This window comes from Macaca mulatta, chromosome 14 (genome assembly GCF_049350105.2).
Source record: "Macaca mulatta isolate MMU2019108-1 chromosome 14, T2T-MMU8v2.0, whole genome shotgun sequence".
Lineage (NCBI taxonomy): Eukaryota > Metazoa > Chordata > Mammalia > Primates > Cercopithecidae > Macaca > Macaca mulatta.
Window position 1 is genome coordinate 73,942,648 of NC_133419.1, and position 20,454 is coordinate 73,963,101.

The window sequence follows — 20,454 nt, forward strand, 5'->3', positions numbered from 1 at the left end:
GTATATAGCTCTGAAATCAGATTGCTTGGGTTCTAATCACAGCTGCATCCCTTCACTAGCTGTGAGACTAAGCAAGTTACTTCCTTTCTCTGAGACTCAGTTCTCTCCTCTATAAAATGGGGATAATGAGGATTAAAACAAATATTGCACTTGGCACATGCCTGCATATAACATAGTGTTAGATAGTATCATTATTCTGCCAGGCGCGGTGGCTCAAGCCTGTAATCCCAGCACTTTGGGAGGCCGAGATGGGCGGATCACGAGGTCAGGAGATCGAGACTATCCTGGCTAACACGGTGAAACCCCGTCTCTACTAAAAAACACAAAAAGGCCGGGCGCGGTGGCTCAAGCCTGTAATCCCAGCACTTTGGGAGGCCGAGACGGGCGGATCACGAGGTCACAAGATCAAGACCATCCTAGCTAACATGGTGAAACCCCGTCTCTACTAAAAAAATACAAAAAACTAGCCGGGCGAGGTGGCGGGCGCCTGTAGTCCCAGCTACTCCGGAGGCTGAGGCAGGAGAATGGCGTGAACCCGGGAGGCGGAGCTTGCAGTGAGCTGAGATCCGGCCACTGCACTCCAGCCTGGGTGCCAGAGCGAGACTCCGTCTCAAAAAAAAAAAAAAAAAAAAAAAAAAAAAACCACAAAAAAACTAGCCGGGCAAGGTGGCGGGCGCCTGTAGTCCCAGCTACTCGGGAGGCTGAGGCAGGAGAATGGCATGAACCCGGGAGGCAGAGCTTGCAGTGAGCTGAGATCCGGCCACCGCACTCCAGCCTGGGCGACAGAGCGAGACTCCGTCTCAAAAAAAAACCAAAAAGATAGTATCATTATTCTTAGCTCTGTCCTAAATAAAGTGAGTACAAAGATGAAAAAAAAAACCTGGTCCACAAAAAGAGCTACCAGTTTAGTACAAGAAACGTATCAGTAAAAAGGAAAATTGTAGACTGGACATGGTGACTCACACCTGTAATCCCAAAAATATGGGAGGCTGAGGCTAATGGATCACTTGAGCTCAGGAGTTTGAGACAAGCCTAGGCAACAGGGTGAAACCCCACCTCTACAAAAAATTAGCTGGGCATGGTGGCATGCACCTATGGTCCCAGCTACTCAGGATTGTGAAGATCATTTGAACCTGGGAAGCTGAGGCTGCAATGAGTCATGATCACATCATTGTACTCCAGCCTGGGTGACAGAGTGAGATTCTGTCTCAAAAAGGAAGAGAAGAGAAGAGAAGAGAAGAGAAGAGAAGAGAAGAGAAGAGAAGAGAAGAGAAGAGAAGAGAAGAGAAGAGAAGAGAAGAGAAGAGAAGAGAGAGAAGAGAAGAGAATATTTAAGTACCATAAAAACATTTTACAAAGAATTAGGCAAATATCAGTTGACATTATTATATATAAAGTTAATATGATAAAGTAACTCAGGCTAATTCTGACTGGGGTCTATGGAAACCCATCTCCTTACTTAATCACTGTATCATGTTCATACTAGCAGACCAAGAACAGAGAAGAGAGATGCCTAAGTTTGCTCTTACAGTCAAATAAAACACAGACTTTGAAACCGTCCTGGACAACAACTATTCTGCTCTAATACTTAATATAGAAGGCAATGATCCAGACAACATAATGCAGTTACTTGCAGTAAAGAAAAACTGACATCCCCCTGGGAAAAAAATGAATAAAATCAGTGTAGTACCAGAACTCAGAGCCAGAAGCCTCTCCTCATACAGAAAAATCCTTAACTAATACACTGCAGCATTCAGATACATCAATAATTAAACATATTGAAAATTTAGGTTGATGTTCCACTTAGGAAAAATATCATCCACATTACTGAAATGCTGTAAACAGAATCAATTTTCAGGTAAGAGATAAACTAAATAAGCCTCCATAAAATTAAGCATTCTAGCCTGTGGAGGCAGGTCTCCCACTTGCCAGCCACCATCTGCACCTCTTTAAATGAAGATACATCAATGTGCTCACCTGAGAGACACCACTGGATTCATACACAATAATCACAAGATGCACTTGGAACTTCCCCTAAAAACGGACACACTTAACTGTTAGAAGGTAGAAAGAGGAATGAAAAAAAATCTATTTTAACTTCTATACATACTCCTAGAAGGCTTAAAACCAGGATTTCAACTTGAGTGCCATCATGAGGGAAGCTAGAGTTGTTACCTCTATCCCTATTCCTCAATCAGTTCTCCACACACTACCCTGTGTCCTAAGTTTTTCTAATCAAGGAGCCTCCCACTTCCTTGTTCTAGGGATCAAGACTAGACCAAGATCCAAACCTCAAGTCTAAGATCTTCTCTAAGTCCTCTGGGCCTGCCTCACAGTAGCACCTCACACCATTCTCACTTCCACTATGCAGTTACATTCACTCAATACTTTTATCTACCAAGAAAGTCATTCTGGCCTCTTTTCTTCTTGCTGTCCCCAATGACTACCATAATAAAACTCATCAAAATGTCTTTATATAGTTCAAGTGAAATTCTGAATTTCCCTCTTAAAATGGCAGTGAATTCTGGCAGGGCACAGTGGCTCACGCCTGTAATCCCAGCACTTTGGGAGGCCAAGACAGGAGGATTGCTAGAGGACAGGAGTTCAAAACCAGTCTGGGCAACATAGAGACCCTGTCTCTACAAAAAATTCAAGAATTAGTCAGGCATGGTGGTACATGCCTATAATCCCAGCTACTCAGGATACTGAGGTGAGAGGATCACTTATGTCCAGGAGTTCTAGGCTGCAGTAAGCTATGAGCGGGACTCTGCACTTCAGCCTGGGTGAAAAAGCAAGATTCGTCTCAAAAAACCAAGGGGCAGGGGCAGGGGGCAGGGCATGGTGTTGCACACCTGTGGTCCCAGCTACTGAGGAGGTAAGGCAGGAGGATCACTAAGCTCAGGAGGTGGAGGCTACAGTGAGCCATGAGCCCACCACTGCACTCCAGCCTGGGTGACAGAGCAAGACCCTGTCTCAAAAAAAAAAAAAGGCAGTTAATTCTCTAAGCCCCACTTACCACTAATTATGAATGTCACATAATAGTTACTATCTCGCCTGGCATTTTTCCAATTTAAAAGGCATTTTCACATTCATTATCTCATTTGATCTTCACAACAATGGGAAGGTCAGCTATTATTATCTCTATCCCAAGTTTCAAACAGAGAAAGTCAGTTGTCCCATGAAACGTAGCTAGTAAACAGCAATGCTGGAGCTCCCACCAAGTTTGTATGATCACAAATCCAATGCCCTTTCCACATATGCACTCACTATCTTGACCCAGAGAGTGTAAAAAAATACATCATTTGTCTAACTGTCCCTTAAACGAATTACCCAGATGGAACACCTAGAGAAAAATAAGTTCTATTAGTTTAACAGTATCACATGAAAATATAACATAATGTTACTTGAAGTTGGCCATCTTTTTTTCTGAGATGGAGTTTTGCTCTTGTTGCCCAAGCTGGAGTGCGATGGCATGATCTTGGCTCACTGCAACCTCTGCCTTCTGGGTTCAAGCGATTCTCCTGCCTCAGCCTCGCAAGCAGCTGGGACTACAGGCGTGTGCCCCTACGCCTGGCTAATTTTTTTTTTTTTTTTTTTTTTTTTGTACTTTCAGTAGAGACAAGGTTTCACCATTTTGGCCAGGCTAGTCTGGAACTCCTGACCTTCAGTGACCTGCTCATCTCAGCCTCCCAAAGTGCTGGGATTACAGGTGTGGGCCACCGTGCCCAGCCAATGTTAGCCATCTTTCAATAAATCTTGAGGCTAATGATGAAAGCACCAAATTATCCCCTGATACTCTACTAGTAGTAGCATTAGTCAAAAAAGGAAACCAACATATTACTGAGTCCCTACCATGTTACAGGCATATACTAGACCCCACCATATACATTAACCCTAACATCCCTGTAAAGTGTGTATCATATCCCTATTTTGCAGATGAGCAACACAAGGCTCATACAAGAGTAAGGCTTATCCAATAATGGTCAAGAGGTTTATCCAAGATAACCCAATAAATGGCACTGCCAAGATTTTGAAACCCAAGTCTGAGGCTATTTCCAGTGACTATGCCATGCTTTGGAGCCTTTTAAAGAATTCTTAAAACAGGATTATGCCTAGAAGTCCTTTAATTTTGGTAAGATAATCAAAATACTCCATGGATGTTACTGCTGTAAAACAAGAGTAAATGACAGGAAGAATAATCATATATATGTATCTGATGATAGGTACTAATTCATGTATAATATATTTTTGAGCCAAATGGTGTCATATCTAATAGTCTAATAGAAACTTGAATGTATCTTCAGAATGTCTTACCCTATAATTGAAAACCTAGTATAAGCTTTGAATCTGGCAAACTGTCTTCCACTAATTAGCTGTCCCTTAATTTAGTTACTAAACTTGTCTTAACTTTTTACATAGGTAAAATGGGAACAATACCTACCTATGAGAATAATATCAGAGTTCTCATTAAGATTTAGAAATGGCTGGGTGTGGTGGCTCAAGCCTGTAATCCCAGCACTTTGGGAGGCTGAGGCAAGTGGATCACTTGAGGTCAGGAGTCTGAGACCAGCCTGGTCAATGTGGTGAAACCCCGTCTCCACTAAAATATAAAAATTAGCTGGGCGTGGTGGCAGGAACCTATAATCCCAGCTACTTGGGAGGCTGAGGTAGGAGAATCGCTTGAACCTGGGAGGCGAAGGTTGCAGTGAACCGAAATCGTGCCACTGCACTCCAGCCTAATCGACAAGAGTCAAGCTGTGTCCCAAAAAAAAATTTAGACATAGGGCCGGGCGCGGTGGCTCACGCCTGTAATCCCAGCACTTTGGGAGGCCGAGGCGGGCGGATCACAAGGTCAGGAGATCGAGACCACGGTGAAACCCCGTCTCTACTAAAAATACAAAAAAAAATTAGCCGGGCGCGGTTGTGGGCGCCTGTAGTCCCAGCTACTCGGGAGGCTGAGGCAGGAGAATGGCGTGAACCCGGGAGGCGGAGCTTGCAGTGAGCCGAGATCGCGCCACTGCACTCCAGCCTGGGCTGGGCGACAGAGCGAGACTCCGTCTCAAAAAAAAAAAAAAAAAAAAAAAAAAAAAAAAAAAAAAAAAAAATTTAGACATAATGTAAGTAAAACACCTAAGGCAATGTCTAGCATGTGTAGCTATTATCAGCCTCTGCCCTCTGTGGATATTCCCTGCCAAAACATGCACATGAAAATTTAAAACTCAAACATAGGATATTCCAAATATAAAGGGTTGTTTGGTATCATGGAAAATAAACATTCAGATGAATTAAATTTTCAATTTTCATCAAATATTTTGGTATTAGATAATTCTTTTAATCCCAGATAATCCAAACAAACCTGGATATTTGCCTTGAATCCCTAAGCAGAGTTTCTTCCCCGTTCAGAAGATCTTCCAGTTACCTAGTAACCACCTGCCAGCCCCAGACTAAAAAAAAACTCTCTCTGCTCTGGGCTAATTACCCAACCAGTATGAACAATCTAAATCGAAGTGTAGAATAAAAGGAATTGTCAGCCAGAATGTTAGTGAAATTATCCACAACAGGAGACCTGAGAATCCAAATACCACTGGGCAGTTATTTCCATGAGAATGAAATCACAATTTATGAACCCTGCAAATTATACCATTATTAAAACAAACATCCCATTGAGGCTACAGCCATCAGATAAATGGTTTTATTGTCCCCATTGTTTCATCTACTGCAGCAAAGAGGTGAAAACTGAATGAGCAGTTACCAGAAGCAGTAATTTCTAGGAAATTACAATGCAGACCTCCATCTTAAAGCTCCCTTTGTGTTGGAGTGTACAGGATTTGGAAGGGAAGAGGGAAACGGGGAATCAACTGTTTCCTACATGCCCCCCAACTCAAAGATCCTAACAACTTTACAAGCAGAACTCACCAGTTTTCTCCACATTTTCCTATTTCTTTTCTTGCCCAGTAGTTCGATCCTGGGCTCACCCAGGAGGGAAGAATCTGAACTCAGCAAATCTGCTTTATTCACTAGGGAACTTTTAGACAATACTCCAACCCAAATAAACACAGAGAGACAAGAAAATGGCCCCTGGTTTCCCTGGCTCTCACAATACAAAGTATCTCTAGCTAGACAGAGCGATGAGAATTGATGAGAAAGTACAAAAGCAAAGCACAGGTTCCTCCCATTATTTAAAAAAAAAAAAAAGACAAAAAAATTCCTTTGCAATAACTGCTAGCAACACAAACCTCAAACGACATTTACAGACTAGAATGGGAAACCTGAGACACTACCTAAGAGCTAACCTGTGCTGAACTGCATCACGGAATAGATAAGGCAAAAGTAATCCCTTCAGGAATAGTTCAACGAATCCACAAATCTACTAATTTTGGAAATGGAAAGAATGAAGCTAGTATCACTGGGCATCTGCTATATGCAAACTACTGTACACATATTATTTCTAATCCTCCCAACAACCCTCTGAGGTAGAACAGATATGCCTTATTAACAGGTGAGAATTTAAGGCTCAGAGAAATTAAATAACTTGTCCATGGTCACACAGCTACTTAACTAAGATCTGAATTAAAGTTTCTCTGACTTTAAAATGGAAGCACTTTTAACCTTGGGTTTTTGCCATTTTTTTCTATTAGTAGAGCCTAATTTAAAATACTTATATTAAAAACATGTAAGATATCAGATTTAAATGCTACCTGATCCTTTTACAAAGTTCTAACACTGTGAGGCAGTCATGGGAGGATGCAAATGAACTATAACCTCATCATACAATTCACTTTCAGAATTCTCCTTTGATCCTCTCAACAAACTTCTGAGGTATGACTCCACCACCACCACTTTACACTGAGAAAACTGAGGCTCAGAAAGATTTTATGATTTGCCCAAGGCAGAACAGGAACTAAAACCCAGAACTCTGACTACAAACTCACTGCTTATGCAGCTTGATCACAATGCCAGACTTAAACATAACGCATAAAGAGCTCAAAAATCTGCTGTGGAGATCTTTGCTTATTTTTGAAGAACATCTGTTCAAAATTAATAGCATGTGGAACACTGGGCATGAGGGAGGGAAGGTAGGAGCAACAGAAAGTCCCTTAGGGTCTTAAGCTGCCTAAATGTAAATTTTCCTGTTTCAAAAACACTGGAAGCCCATTCAGTGGAAGAGAACAGGAGCTCTAAGTGACAGAAATGCATTTCGGCACTCTGAACTCCTAAATGTACTCTAGACCACCAAGTGAAAGCTTGCTGGTAATACTGGCTTCCAGGGACTGAGGGCCTACTATGCATCAGACATTATGGTAGGCTCTTTATATACATTGTTCCTAATCTTCTCTGATGGTCCTTTGGGAAGATGGTAGAATCCCTGTTTCACAGATGATCAAACTACAGCTGAGAGGTGAACTGACTGAATCCTGATTGATCTGACCATTGTTCAATTTATAGTGATAGAAAAGCCGATAGGAGTTGCTTAAATGGGGGGATATAAGGAGAACAAGGAGGGAAAGATTTCAAAGGGGCACCAAGAAACTTTTGAGAGGTGACGGGTATGTTCACCATCTGCTTTGTGGTGATGGTGTCATGGGTGTATGTGTATGTCAAAACTTAGCAAACTGTACATAAAATTTGTATCACTTATTGTATGTCAATTTTACTTCAATGAAGCTGTTTAGGAGAAAATACACTCTCACACACACACACACACACACACACACAATTTTCTTTTGACTAACCACTGACTACCACCCCAGAATATCTGCCCTAAAACCATCTGATCACAGAGAGGCCAGGCCAAAGAGTTCTTTCTCTAACCAATTTAGCTTCAAGTTTATGTAAACAGTAAAACATCACTGAAAGTTTTAAATACCCCAAAATAACAAATTATTTCCAAGCACTCTACAGCATTTCAGAATACGTTTCCATACAAATGAAATGTTAATTATAAAATGTAGCCTAGTAAAAGAATAAACAGTAAAGTCTTTGGCATCACACAAACCTGGATTGAATCCCATCCTTGCCTCTTACTATGAATCTAATCAAGTTTCTAAATCTGTATTCACCTTCTCATTTATAAAATGAAAGTGATAATAACAATGCTATCCATCTTAGTTCAGGCTGCTGTGTATGTAACAGAATACCACAAACATTTATTTTTCACAGGTCTGGAGGCTGGGAAGTCTAAGATCAAGGTTCTGGTAGATCTGCTATCTGGTGACAGACAGCTTCCTGGTTTGCAGATGGCCCTCTTCTCACTGTATCCTCACATCGTGGAAAGCAGAGAGAGAGGAAATAAGCTCTCTGGTGTCTCTTGTTGTAAGGACACTTATAGAGCTCCATCCTAATGACCTAATTACTTCCCAAAAATCCCACCCCAAACATCACACTGAGGATTAGGGTTTCAACATATGAATTTTGGTGGGATACACTCAGTCCACAGCACTACCATTTTCTGAAATCATACTACGTGCCAAACACTGAACTAAGCACTTCAGTTGCTTCCTAATAATTATGTAATATAAATACCATTATGTCTCCATCTAATGGATAGAGAAAATAAGTTACAGAAAGATTAAGTAACTATATAATATAAATGCCATTATTTCTCCACCTAATAGATGGAGAAAATAAGTTATAGAAAGATTAAGTAACTTTGAAGGTCACACAGCAAGTAAGTACAACAGCTGGGATTTAAACTTACCTTGCAAAATTATTGAGGAATAACTGGAAGAAGGTGGTAAAATATCATCAGTGTCAGTAAAGCATAAATAACAGAATTCCCCCTGCCCACCATTTAGAGCAAGTTTCTCTAAAGAAATCTAGTGTAATTAAACAGAAATTTGTTTAATATTCCATAAATTAAACATTTAACTGATGAAAGCTAGTGGTAAGCAATTTATCCAGTTTATTTCTAATTCACAGTCTATAAAGTAACTATTATTTTTCTCTTTTACTGATGGAGAAAATGAAACTCTGAAATGTTAAATAACCTTCAATGGTGGCACAGATATAAGCTGCATCACTTGGATGCAAGCATAAGTCTTCTGACAGGAAATGTGGCTCTTTCTAGTTCAGCTTGTTGCTATCCAAGCCCCTCAGAAGCAAACTCAATAATTTTTCAGATACCGTTCATTAGGTACCTTAAGCAGTATCTTGCATAATAGCACAGAATCAAAGTGTCATGGATCTGAACTTTAAAATATTTGCCCTGATACATGTTTACAGTGCTAGCACTTCATAAATGACATCTACACACTAATAAACTTAATCTTTTCCTCACTTATTTCTGCTTTAGGTCAGAAAATTGATGCTACAATCTGTCAAAATACAATTGTCAATGAATAAGTAAAAAACAAAAACCAGAAGAAGAGGTGAGAACGACCCCCAGACCAACTAAAGCCTGTGCTCTGCTGCATCCCACGCCCAGTGCCTACGTCCCACCACCGTCGCTGTCACCGCCACCATGCCCGAGAGAAAGGCTGAAGGGGATGCTAAAGGATATAAAGCCAACGTGAAGGAAGAACCACAGAGAAGATGAATGAGGTTGTCTGCTAAACCTGCTCCTCCAAAGCTAGAGCCCAGGCCTAAGAAGGCCCCTGCAAAGAAGGGAGAGAAGGTACCCAAAGGGAAAAAGGGAAAAGCTGAGGCTGGCCAGGAGGGGGATAACCCTGCAGAAAATGGAGATGCCAAACAGACCAGGCACAGAAAGCTGAAGGTGCTGGAGATGCCAACCGAAGTGTGTGCATTTTTACTAACTGTGTACTTCTGGTGCCTGTACAGTTTGAAATACTATTTTTAATCAAGTTTTATAAAAATGCAGAATTTTGTTTTACTTTTTTAAGCTATGCTGTTAACACACAGAATATGTCATTGTTGTTTTGAGAGGAAGGGGCATATGTCACTAATAGAATGTCTCCGAAGCTGGATTGATGTGGGGAAAACACCTTTCCCTTCTAGTTTTGAGAGACTTCCTCTTGGCTCCCAGGAGCAGGGATTCCCTGACTTTGACACACATGGCCACCTTGGCACAAAAGCCTGTGGTATGGAAAAACAAATTTGTTTTTATGTCCTCTTCTCCCTTTCCACCTTTCAGCTAGACTTAACTCCCTTAAACCCAGACATCTGTTGGGACCTGACCCCTAATCATTGGTTACCAGTGTGTCAGGCAATCTGGACTTTCCAGTGATGCCACTGAGATGGCACCTGTCAAAAGAGCAGTGGTTCTGTTTCTAGATTGTGGATCTTCAGGTAAATTCTGTCACTTTCACTTCACTTCCTGAAAGTCAGGGTCGGCTCGTGAAAAGTTGTTAAACAACATGCTAAATGTGAAATGTCAACCGTCACTCTAAACTTTCCCTGTTCAGAGCACCAGATGAAGACTTCATTGGGCTTTATAGTGGCTTTCTGATTTTTGGTAGTCCATTGAAGAAGGGAGTTTGAAAGTTGTTGTACACTGTTAACGATTGTCTGCCCATGTCCTGCCTGAAATGCTATGATTGTTTATGAAAAGTATCTTTAATACAGCTGGATACAGTTTGGCTTGGGGAAAAAAAACAGAATATAATACTTGTATACCATATTTAGGAGCTAAAAAACCGAATATTTGTATACCACATTTATGAGCTTCTTTCAAATGTATTAAATTTCAAAGGTGGATATAGATATGACTGTCCCCACTTTACATGGGAAAAAACTGAGATTTGCAGAGTACTTAAACAACCTGTCCAAGTCAGACAGCTTAGTAAGTGGCTGAGCTGGGGTTCAAATTCAGTTCTTCCAACTCCATGTACAGAATTGTCCACACATAAGACCTAGTCTTCTTTCAAAAATAAGCTCAGGTTACTCTTCCCCCAAGAACTCTTCCCTAAAAAAAGGTTTGCATACCCTCTCTCTGCTACTTATTTTATAACATCTATAACATTGAACTGTAACTTGGTTTTTCTTTTTCTTTTTTTTTTTTTTTAGATGGAGTCTCCCTCTATTGCCCAGGATGGTGTGCAGTGGCACAATCTCGGCTCACTGCACCCTCTGCCTCCTGGGTTCAAGCGATTATCCTGCCTCAGCCTCCCGAGTAGCTGGGACTACAGGCATGTGCCACTATGCCCAGCTAATTTTTGTATTTTTAGTAGAGACAAGGTTTCACCATGTTGGCCAGGATGGTCTCAAACTCCTGACCTTGTGATCCACCCGCCTCGGCCTCCCAAAGTGCTGGGATCACAGGCATGAGCCACCGCACCCAGTCAACTTATTTGTTTATATCTTATCTCTGTTGCACCTGGGAGCTCCTTGAAGACAGCAACTACACCTAACTCATCTCCGTGTATCATCAAAACCAACCTAACACAGAGGCTGATATCCATGTTGACTAAAACAATGCATAGAGGCATAAGTGATTATTTTTGCTTGCTACAAAGACTTTAATCAGCAAAATATTTTGGGGAATCATAATTAAAATTGCCTGCCAGACTCATGCCTGTAATTCCAGCACTTTGGGAGGCCAAGGTGGGTGGATCACGAGGTCAGGAGATCGAGACCATCCTGGCTAATACAGTGAAACCCCATCTCTACTAAAAATACAAAAAAAAATTAGCCAGGCATGGTGGCACATGCCTGTAGTCCCAGCTACTCGGGAGGCTGAGGCAGAAGAATGGCATGAACCTGGGAAGCGGAGCTTGCAGTGACTCGAGATTGCGTCACTGCACTACAGCCTGGGCAACAGAGCGAAACTCTGTCTCAAAAAAAAAAAAAAAAAAATTGCCTGCCAGAAACTACTGATGGCTTAATAAGGCAGTTATTAAAAACCCACATTTCCTAAAGTCTCAATCTTTCCACCATCAAACAGTTAAGTCTTATATTTCAGTTGTAAAAATCAAATGCACAAGCATTTGATACAATTTGGTTTTATAGCATTCATTTTACATTATCTATAAATTAAAACTGACCAAAGGTTAATAAAGAGGAAACTTGGAAGCAGAAAAAAGAACTCTAGACTAAGAGTCAGAAAAGCAATCATAAGGTCCCAGTTTCTCCATTTACCAATGCGATCTTCATTCATTCCAGGTGAAATTCCAGGGACCTGTCATAAATCAAGTTCTTTCTGAGTCTCTTTGTGTCTACTCTGTACACAGCTCCACTGACCCAGCCATGGGCAAAGAGTAAAGGAAAGCTACATGAGAGTGGGCTGAAGTAGAGTAGAGATAACACAAGGGGCAGGGAGCAAGGGGCAACAACAATGATAGAAGACACTCTAACTCAGCCCAGGCCAGGTGTAATGGCTCATGCTATAGTCCCAGCACCTTGGGAGGCAAAGGAGGGCGGATCACGAGGTCAGGAGATCAAGACCATCCTGGCTAAAACAATGGAACCCCGTCTCTAGTAAAAATACAAAAATTAGCTGGGCATGGTGGCGCACGCCTATAATCCCAGCTACTCAGGAGGCTGAGGCAGGAGAATTGCTTGAACCCGGGAGGCGGAGGATGCAGTGAGCCAAGATCACACCACTGCATTCAAGCCTGGGCGACAGAGCAAGACTCTGTCTCAAAAAAAACAAAACTCAGCCCAGAGCAACATGGAGTAACTGACTCATCGGGAAATTACAGCTGTTAATAGGCCAGTTTGAAATGATGAATTCACCTGACATGTCTTTACTGATGCCTATTCTGTAAAAGGTCCCAAGATGGGCTCTGAGAATAAAAGGATGATCAGATACAACTCCTGTCCACTGCAAGTGGAAGAGACCAACAAATAAATGGATAACCACAGTCAGAGTAACCCAATTCCAACCTAGGAAATCATGGAAAACCTTCTGGAAAAGGTTATCTCCTAGGCTGAGTCTTAAAGGCTAAATCAGAGTAGACCAATTAACAGTAACAAAGAGATATCTAGGCCAAGAGAATAGCACGTCCAAAGACAGTGAGAAAAGAGGCACTGCACATCTGAAGAACTACAGGCACAGTACAATGCAAACTTCACGAGTACTGGAGGTAAAATGTGCAAGCCAGGAGGAGAAACAATAAATGACAATGGTCAGGAAGTTGGGGAGAGGATCCTGAACTACCTCAGATACCATACTGGGAAACCTGGACCTCAACTCAAAGGTTTTAAGTCAAGAGTTTCATACTAACTCCTACCTAGGAGACAGTGTCCCTACAGTGACACTTGGTTGAAGGGCAGGCTTTCAGACGTGCTCATTTTAAAGGGTGTTGGTTTTTCCCTTCATAATTATACAGCCTGATCAAAATGTAAATAAACACAGAAAAATATTTTTAAAAACACTCTTTTGCTTCTGGGGTAGGGTATTTATGGAGAAACACTGTACCTCCTCAATGATGATTGATCTAGTTAGAAAAAATTTAGAAAGGGGTGTTTTTACATTCACTGACTTCTTTATTGAGACACTGTCTTACTCTGTCACCCAGGCTGGAGTGCAATGGTGTGATCAGTGCTCCCTGCGGTCTCAACCTCCTGAGCCCAAGCGATCCTCCCACCTCAGCCTCCCAAGTAGCTGGGACCACAGGCATGTGCCATCACTCCCAGCTAATTTATTTTTATTTTATTGTAGAGATGGAGTCTCCCTATGTTGCCCAGGCTGGTATCAAACTCCTAGGCCCAAGTGATCCTCCTGCCTTGGCTTCCAGAAGTGCTGGTATCACAGGTGTGAGCCACCATGGCTGGCCCACTGACTTTTTTTTCTTTTTTTTTTTTTTTTGAGACGGAGTCTCGCTCTGTCACCCAGGCTGGAGTGCAGTGCTGAGATCTCAGCTCACTGCAAGCTTCACCTCCCGGGTTCACACCATTCTCCCGCCTCAGCCTCTGGAATAGCTGGGACTACAGGCACCCGCCACCACACCCAGCTAATTTTGCTTTTGTATTGTTAGTAGAGACGGGATTTCACCGTGTTAGCCAGGATGGTCTCGATCTCCTGACCTCATGATCCAACAGCCTCAGCCTCCCAAAGTGCTGGGATTACAGGCGTGAGCCACTGTGCCTGGTCCACTGACATTTTTAATTGAGAAAGAACTATCAACCTCAGTGAACTCCCCAGAACAATCCAATCTGTTTCAACCAAACACCACAAAGTTTAAAAAGATTATGATAGAGTCCGAGCACTTTGGGAGACCAAGACAGCAGAGGATTGCTTGAGGCCAGGAGTTCAAGACCAGCCTGGGCAACATAACAAGACTCCATCTCTACAAAAAAAAAGAAAAGAACGATGGAGAGTCAAAGGTCATACCATACCTCCATTGGTTCACCAAGAAATCCAAATAAATAGCCAGTTTGGTCTCTGTTGCCAAGAAGAGACCAAGTAGGCTACAACCAGAAAATCGGTCCCAAAATACAAAAACCAATAAAGTCAGCACTTAATTTCTATAATAAAGGTGTTTTAACAGACAAAACATTATTCCTTCTTCATATACTGAAAGTCACAGTAAATTCTATACTTCCACTCTAGAAAGATAACATTAATAACAGCTACCATTTATTGAGTAATTATTATTTGCCAAGCACTGTAGTAAGTTCTCTATGAATTATCTCATTCAATCCTCACAACTACATAGGAATTATGTACTATTATTACTACACTTCCCTTTTAAAGGTTACAAAAATGAAACACAGAAAAGTGCAGTAACATACCCAAGGTCTCATAGCTATTAATGGGATGATCTCTTTAGAAATACATACTGCATCTACTTTGTTCTGGCTTACTCTCTTAATAGCTATGGGAAAATTCATCCCATTAAATTTCTTAGACTACTAAATATCCAAATTATTTAAATAGTTTTACATTTATCATCAAGATTATGTAGATTATGTATCATCAAGATTATCAAGATTGACCCTGGCCAGGCGTAGTGGCTCACGCCTATAACTCCAGCACTTTGGGAGGCCAAGGCAGGTAGATCACCTGAGATCAGGAGTTTAAGACCAGCCTGACCAACATGGTGAAACCCCATCACTACTAAAAATACAAAAATTACCTGAGCATGGTGGTGCGTGCCTGTAATCCCAGCTACTAGGGAGGCTGAGTCAGGAGAATCACTGGAACCCAGGAGGCAGAGGCTTCAGTGAGCCAAGATCATGCCACTGCACTCCAGCCTGGGTGACAAAGTGAGACTCTGTCTCAAAAGAAAACAAAAAAACAAAAAAAGGAGATTGACCCTTTCCCTATAGCAACAAACCATGACCAGATACTAGTGTACAAAATCACTGCATAACTCTATACTTTGTAGTACCAACATGCACATTAGCTCAGAGTGGGTGAGTTACACCCTGCTCTGTGAAAACTGGTTCACTCACTTAGCACTGTTCTCAATTACTCCACAGAAATGTACTAAGCCCCTGCTAGGTTCCAAGTATCAAGGATATACAAATAATCAGTGAGACACTGTCTCTGGAAGGCAGTATGTCACATAGGAAAAAGCACTCATAGGTTTTGGAGGCAGAAAAGTCTGGGGATTAAATCCCACCCTAGTCACTGATGGGCCTGCATAGGCTCAACATCTCTGAGCCTCTGTTTTCTTACACATAAAATAATTATGACCACCACAGCAGGCGCAATGACATACACCTGTAGTCCCAGCCATGCAGGAAGCTGAGGCAGGATGATCACTTGAGTCCAGGAGTTCAAGACCAGCCTGGGCAATAGCAAGACTCCATCTCAAAAAAAATAAAAAATCATCATCATCATTTTTTTAAATGTCTAAAACTAAAAAATATGGCCACATACACACAGAAAAATTGTCAGGTTTAAGTAAGATAACAAGGCCTAGCACAATGTCGGTACACAATGAATGTTATTTCCTACCCCCAGAACAAAGGTTCCAGGCTATACAGGGGTGTTAACTGGAAGATAAAACAATGTTTAGCACTATGACTTATCTAGACTACTTCTTTCTCCATTCTCCTCTGTCCAATCATAGTGAAAAACCGAAGTCATTATACAAGATTATTTGCCTACGACTTCATCTGTACCTTTGTCTTTTTCTATTGTAAATGTACCAGGCTAAGGGTAGGGAGACCTAATATACCTCAAAAATCACTCTTATGCATAGCTATGGATAGTTCTCTAAAAGCCACTTCACACCCTTCCTTAACCACAACGTGGAGAAAAGTAAGCACCAAGCCCAATTAATTTTCTAACATCCTGACAAAGTTGTGAAACTGTTCAATTCTAAAGGTTTTTTATTATACTAAGGCAAAGAAAAAATTGCATTCACATTGGCTTTCAAAACAGTATTTTTAGTAAAGGTTTGACAACATCAGCTATTCCCCCAATAAGAAATAAGTAAAGCCTAGAAACATAATCATATCAACAAATAAAAATATATCATCCTATACTGAATCAAGGCAGTGACACCAAACTGTAATAGTGTCATTGCATTCTTCACGGACATGTTAAAAAAAAAAAAAAAACTTAAGTTTCAGTTTCATTAAAGAATGTTCTTGCTGGACGCAATGGCTCACACCTATAATCCCAGCATTTTGGGAGGCCGTGGGTGAATCACCTGAAGTCAGGAGTTCGAGACCAGCCTGGCCAAATGGGGTTTGGCCAAGGCAAAAACCCCATTTCTACTAAAAATACAAAAATTAGCCAGGCATGGTTTCAGGCGCCTGTAATCCCAGCTACTTGGGTGGCTGAGGCAGGAGAATAGCTTGAACTCAGGAGGCAGAGGTTGCAGTGAGCCCAGATTGCACCATTGCACTCCAGCTGGGGTGACAAAGTGAGATTCCGTCTAAAAAAAAAAAAAAAAAAGTCCTTGAAGTCGTAAAAACTATTAATTATAGCCAGGCACAGTGGTGCAGAGCTGTAGTCCCAGCTACTGGAGAAGCTGAGGCAGGAGGAGCACTTGATGCCAGGAGTTCAAGACCAGCCTGGGCAACACAGCAAAACTCCATCTCAAAAAAAAAGTATTAATTTTACTAAATCTTAATCCTAATTATACATCTGTTTCATATTGTGTGAAGAAATGGAAAAATGGAATGTACACATAAAGCGTTCCTTATTTATTTATTTATTTATTTTTTTTGAGATGGAGTCTAGCTCTGTCGCCCAGGCTGGAGGACAGTGGCGCAATCTCGGATCACTGCAACCTCTGCCTCCCCAGTTCAAGAGATTCTGCTGCCTCAGCCTCCTGAGTAGCTGGGATTACAGGTGTAAGCCACCACGCCCAGCTAATTTTTGTATTTTTAGTAGAGAAGGGGTTTCACCATGTTAGCCAGGCTAGTCTCAAACTCTTGACCTCAGGAGATCCAACTGCCTTGGCCTCCCAAAGTGCTGGGATTACAACGTGAGCCACCGCACCCAGCCTCACACAAAGCATTTCTGCTGCATATTAAGGTACAAGAATTGTCTCAAAGAAAAGCACTAAAGCACTTGTGCAATTGAGTTGCAAGCTGTACTAGCTGCTTCTTTTCATAAACACCATTTTTACTTGAAAAAAACGACTGGCAGAAAAATTATGATTATTCAGACTTGGATGTCTGGCAGACAATTTTTTGAAAATGAACAATGTGAGACTGTCACTTCAACGAAAACAACTATCAGTATTGGTTGCCAATGATAAAATTTGAGCTTTCAAGTGAAAATTAGAAAAGACTTGTCTGATGAGATGAGTGGTGATATTAACAAATGTGGGTTCTTAAACATTATACAATTCAGATCTGCACATGGCCAGGCGCGGTGGCCCACATGTGTAATTCCAGCACTTTGGGAGGCTGAGGCAGGGGGACCACTTGCGCCCAGGAGTTGGGGACCAGCCTGGGCAACACAGTGAAATCCCATCTCTACGAAAAAATACAAAAATTAGCAGGACACGGTGGCCTGCACCAGAAGTCTCAGCTACTCGGGAAGCTGAGGTGGCAGGATTACATGATCACGTGAGCCCAGGAAGTTGAGGCCAAAGTGAGTCGTGAATGCACCACTGCACTCCAGTGTGAAACCTGGTCTCAAAAAAGAAGCTCCACATAACTCAGTAATATAGATTGAATTGCCTCCCCCCAAAATTCATAAATTGAAGCCCTTTTCCTCAATGTGATAGTATCTGGAAATGGATCCTTTGGGAGATAATTAGGTTTAGATGATTTATAATTAGGTTTAGATGAGGTCATGAGGGTGGGGCTACCATGATGGGATTAGTGCCTTTAAAAAGAGACACCAGAGAGCTTGCCTGTTCACTCGCACTTATTCTCTCTCTCTCTCCTCCCTCTCCAATCCACCATGTGAGGAAACATCGAGAAGGTGGCCATCTAGATGCCAGTAAGAGAGCCCTAACTAAAAACTGACCATGCTGGAACAATGATCTTGGACTTCTTTCTAGCCTGCAGCACTGAGAGAAAATAAATTTTTGTTGTTTAAACCACCCAGTCTATGGCATTTTGTTATGGCAGCCTGAGCAGACTAAGATACTCAATGAACCAATATTTTCCAACTGACCAATGCATAATGCTACAAAAATTATGCATGGATAAAAGATCTATTTAAAGTACATAACAGACCAATGGTTTTTCTTGGAGAAATAAGCAAATTAAAAAATAATAAAGAAAAAAACAGACCAATGGATTTTAATGTAACAGAGCATGAAAGCTCAGTGATATGGTTCAGACTGTACACGGCAATGAACCTTAACAAACTACCAATTGTCAAGTTTTGGTGTAACACGGGTGTCCAACCTTTTGGCTTCCCTGGGTTACACTGGAAGAAAAATTGACTTGGGCCTCACATAAAACACACCAACACTAACAATAGCTGATAAGCTTAAAAAAAAAAAGAAAAGGAAAGGAAAGGAAAAAAAGTGTGTATAATTTTCATGATATCCACCACAGATAAGCAAAAAAGTTCTCACATTCAAAGGGCTGGACATGACTGGTGTAGTATCAAAGAGGAATATCCACAATTACATAAAAACATTCCTCCTTCTGGCTGGGTGCGGTGGCTCACAGCTGTAATCCCAGCACTTTGGGAGGCCGAGATGGGTGGATCATGAGGTCACGAGTTCGAGACCAGCCTGGGCAAGATGGTGAAACCCCCCCCCCCCACTATAAATACAAAAATTAGCCGGGCGTGGTGGTGCATGCCTATAGTCTCAGCTACTTGGGAGGTTCAGGCAGGAGAATCGCTTGAACTCAGCAGGCGGAGGCTGCGGTGAGCTGAAATCGTGCCATTGCACTCCAGCCTAGGCAACAAGAGCAAAACTCTCTTAAAAGAAAAAAAAAAAAAATCCCTCCTTTTTCCAATTACCTATCTATGCAGGACTGAATTTTCTTTATATTCCATGCAAAACAACAAACTGCAACAGATTGAATGCAGAGGCAGATTCAATAAGATACCAGAGATTTTTAAAAATGTAAAATATTATTCTAATTTTTTTCATTTAGAATAATATACTTATTTTCATTAGAATATGCTAACACAGCTGAGGGCAGTAGCTCACACCTGTAATCCCAGTACTTTGGGAGGCTGAGGCAGAAAAATTGCTTGAGCCTAGGAGTTCGAGACTAGCCAGGGCAACAGAGCAAGATCCTGTCTCTACAAAAAAATTTTAAAATAACCAGGCATAGTGGCACATGCCTGTAGTCCCAGCTACTTAGGAGGCTGAGGTTGAAGGGTCGCTTCAGCCTAGTAGGTCAAGACTGCAGTGAGCCATGACTGCGCTACTGCAAGCAAAAGTTCTTTGGAGTCGTCAATAAATATGAATATGAAGACACCAAAATGTTTGAGAACTGTTGTTACATAGCAATAAGCAAGAACACACTATACCTACATACGAGAACATAAATGAATCTCACAAGTATGTTATATAGGAAAAGCCAGTCATACCTATGAAATGTCATAAACAGGTGAAAATAATCTACAGTACTGGAAGTTGTTGGTTTCCTTGGAGGAGGGGATAATGTCCCTTTCTTGATCCGAATGCTGGTTATACATTTTGTGCATTTTTTTCTATGTACCTAAATATAATTTATTTTTAATTTATATTTTCTATATAAATATACACACATCTGCCTTATGTTCACCTACAGAAGTTTTGTTCACACTGGTCCAGAGTAGAACTGACACATGTCTTTTTTTTTAAACAGATCCTCAGGTGATTCTAAAGAGTAGCCAGATACTACCCTAAGAAGGTTGAAGACTACTGATTTAGGCTGGGCACAGGCTCATGCCTGTAATCCCAGCACTTTGGGAAGCCGAGGCAGCCAGATCATCTGAGGTCAGGGGTTCGAGACCAGCCTGGCCAACATGGTGAAATCCCATCTCTACCAAAAATACAAACAATTAGCCAGGCATGGTGGCACGCGCCTGTGGTCCTAGCTACTCAAGAGGATAAGGCAGGAGAATCGCTTGAACCTGGGAGGAAGAGGGGTTGCAGTGAGCGGAGATCGCACCACTGCACTCCAGGCTGGGAGACAAAGCGAGACTCTGTCTCAAAAAAAAAAAAAAAAAAGGAAGAAGACTACTGA

The 20,454-nt window shown here is 41.6% G+C and overlaps 1 protein-coding gene across 6 annotated transcripts in view; it reads right to left on the reverse strand.

Annotated features, from left to right (window-relative positions):
* The window catches only part of FAM168A (family with sequence similarity 168 member A), a 198,735-nt gene that overhangs the window by 170,939 nt on the left and 7,342 nt on the right, over positions 1–20,454 (reverse strand). The window contains exon 2 of one of the 6 annotated variants that reach the window (XM_077961223.1): positions 8,699–8,721. The exons of the other annotated variants lie outside the window; for them this stretch is intronic. The gene's annotated coding sequence lies outside the window, so the exon portion shown is untranslated. The remainder of the gene's footprint in view (positions 1–8,698; positions 8,722–20,454) is intronic. 6 annotated transcript variants of the gene reach the window in all.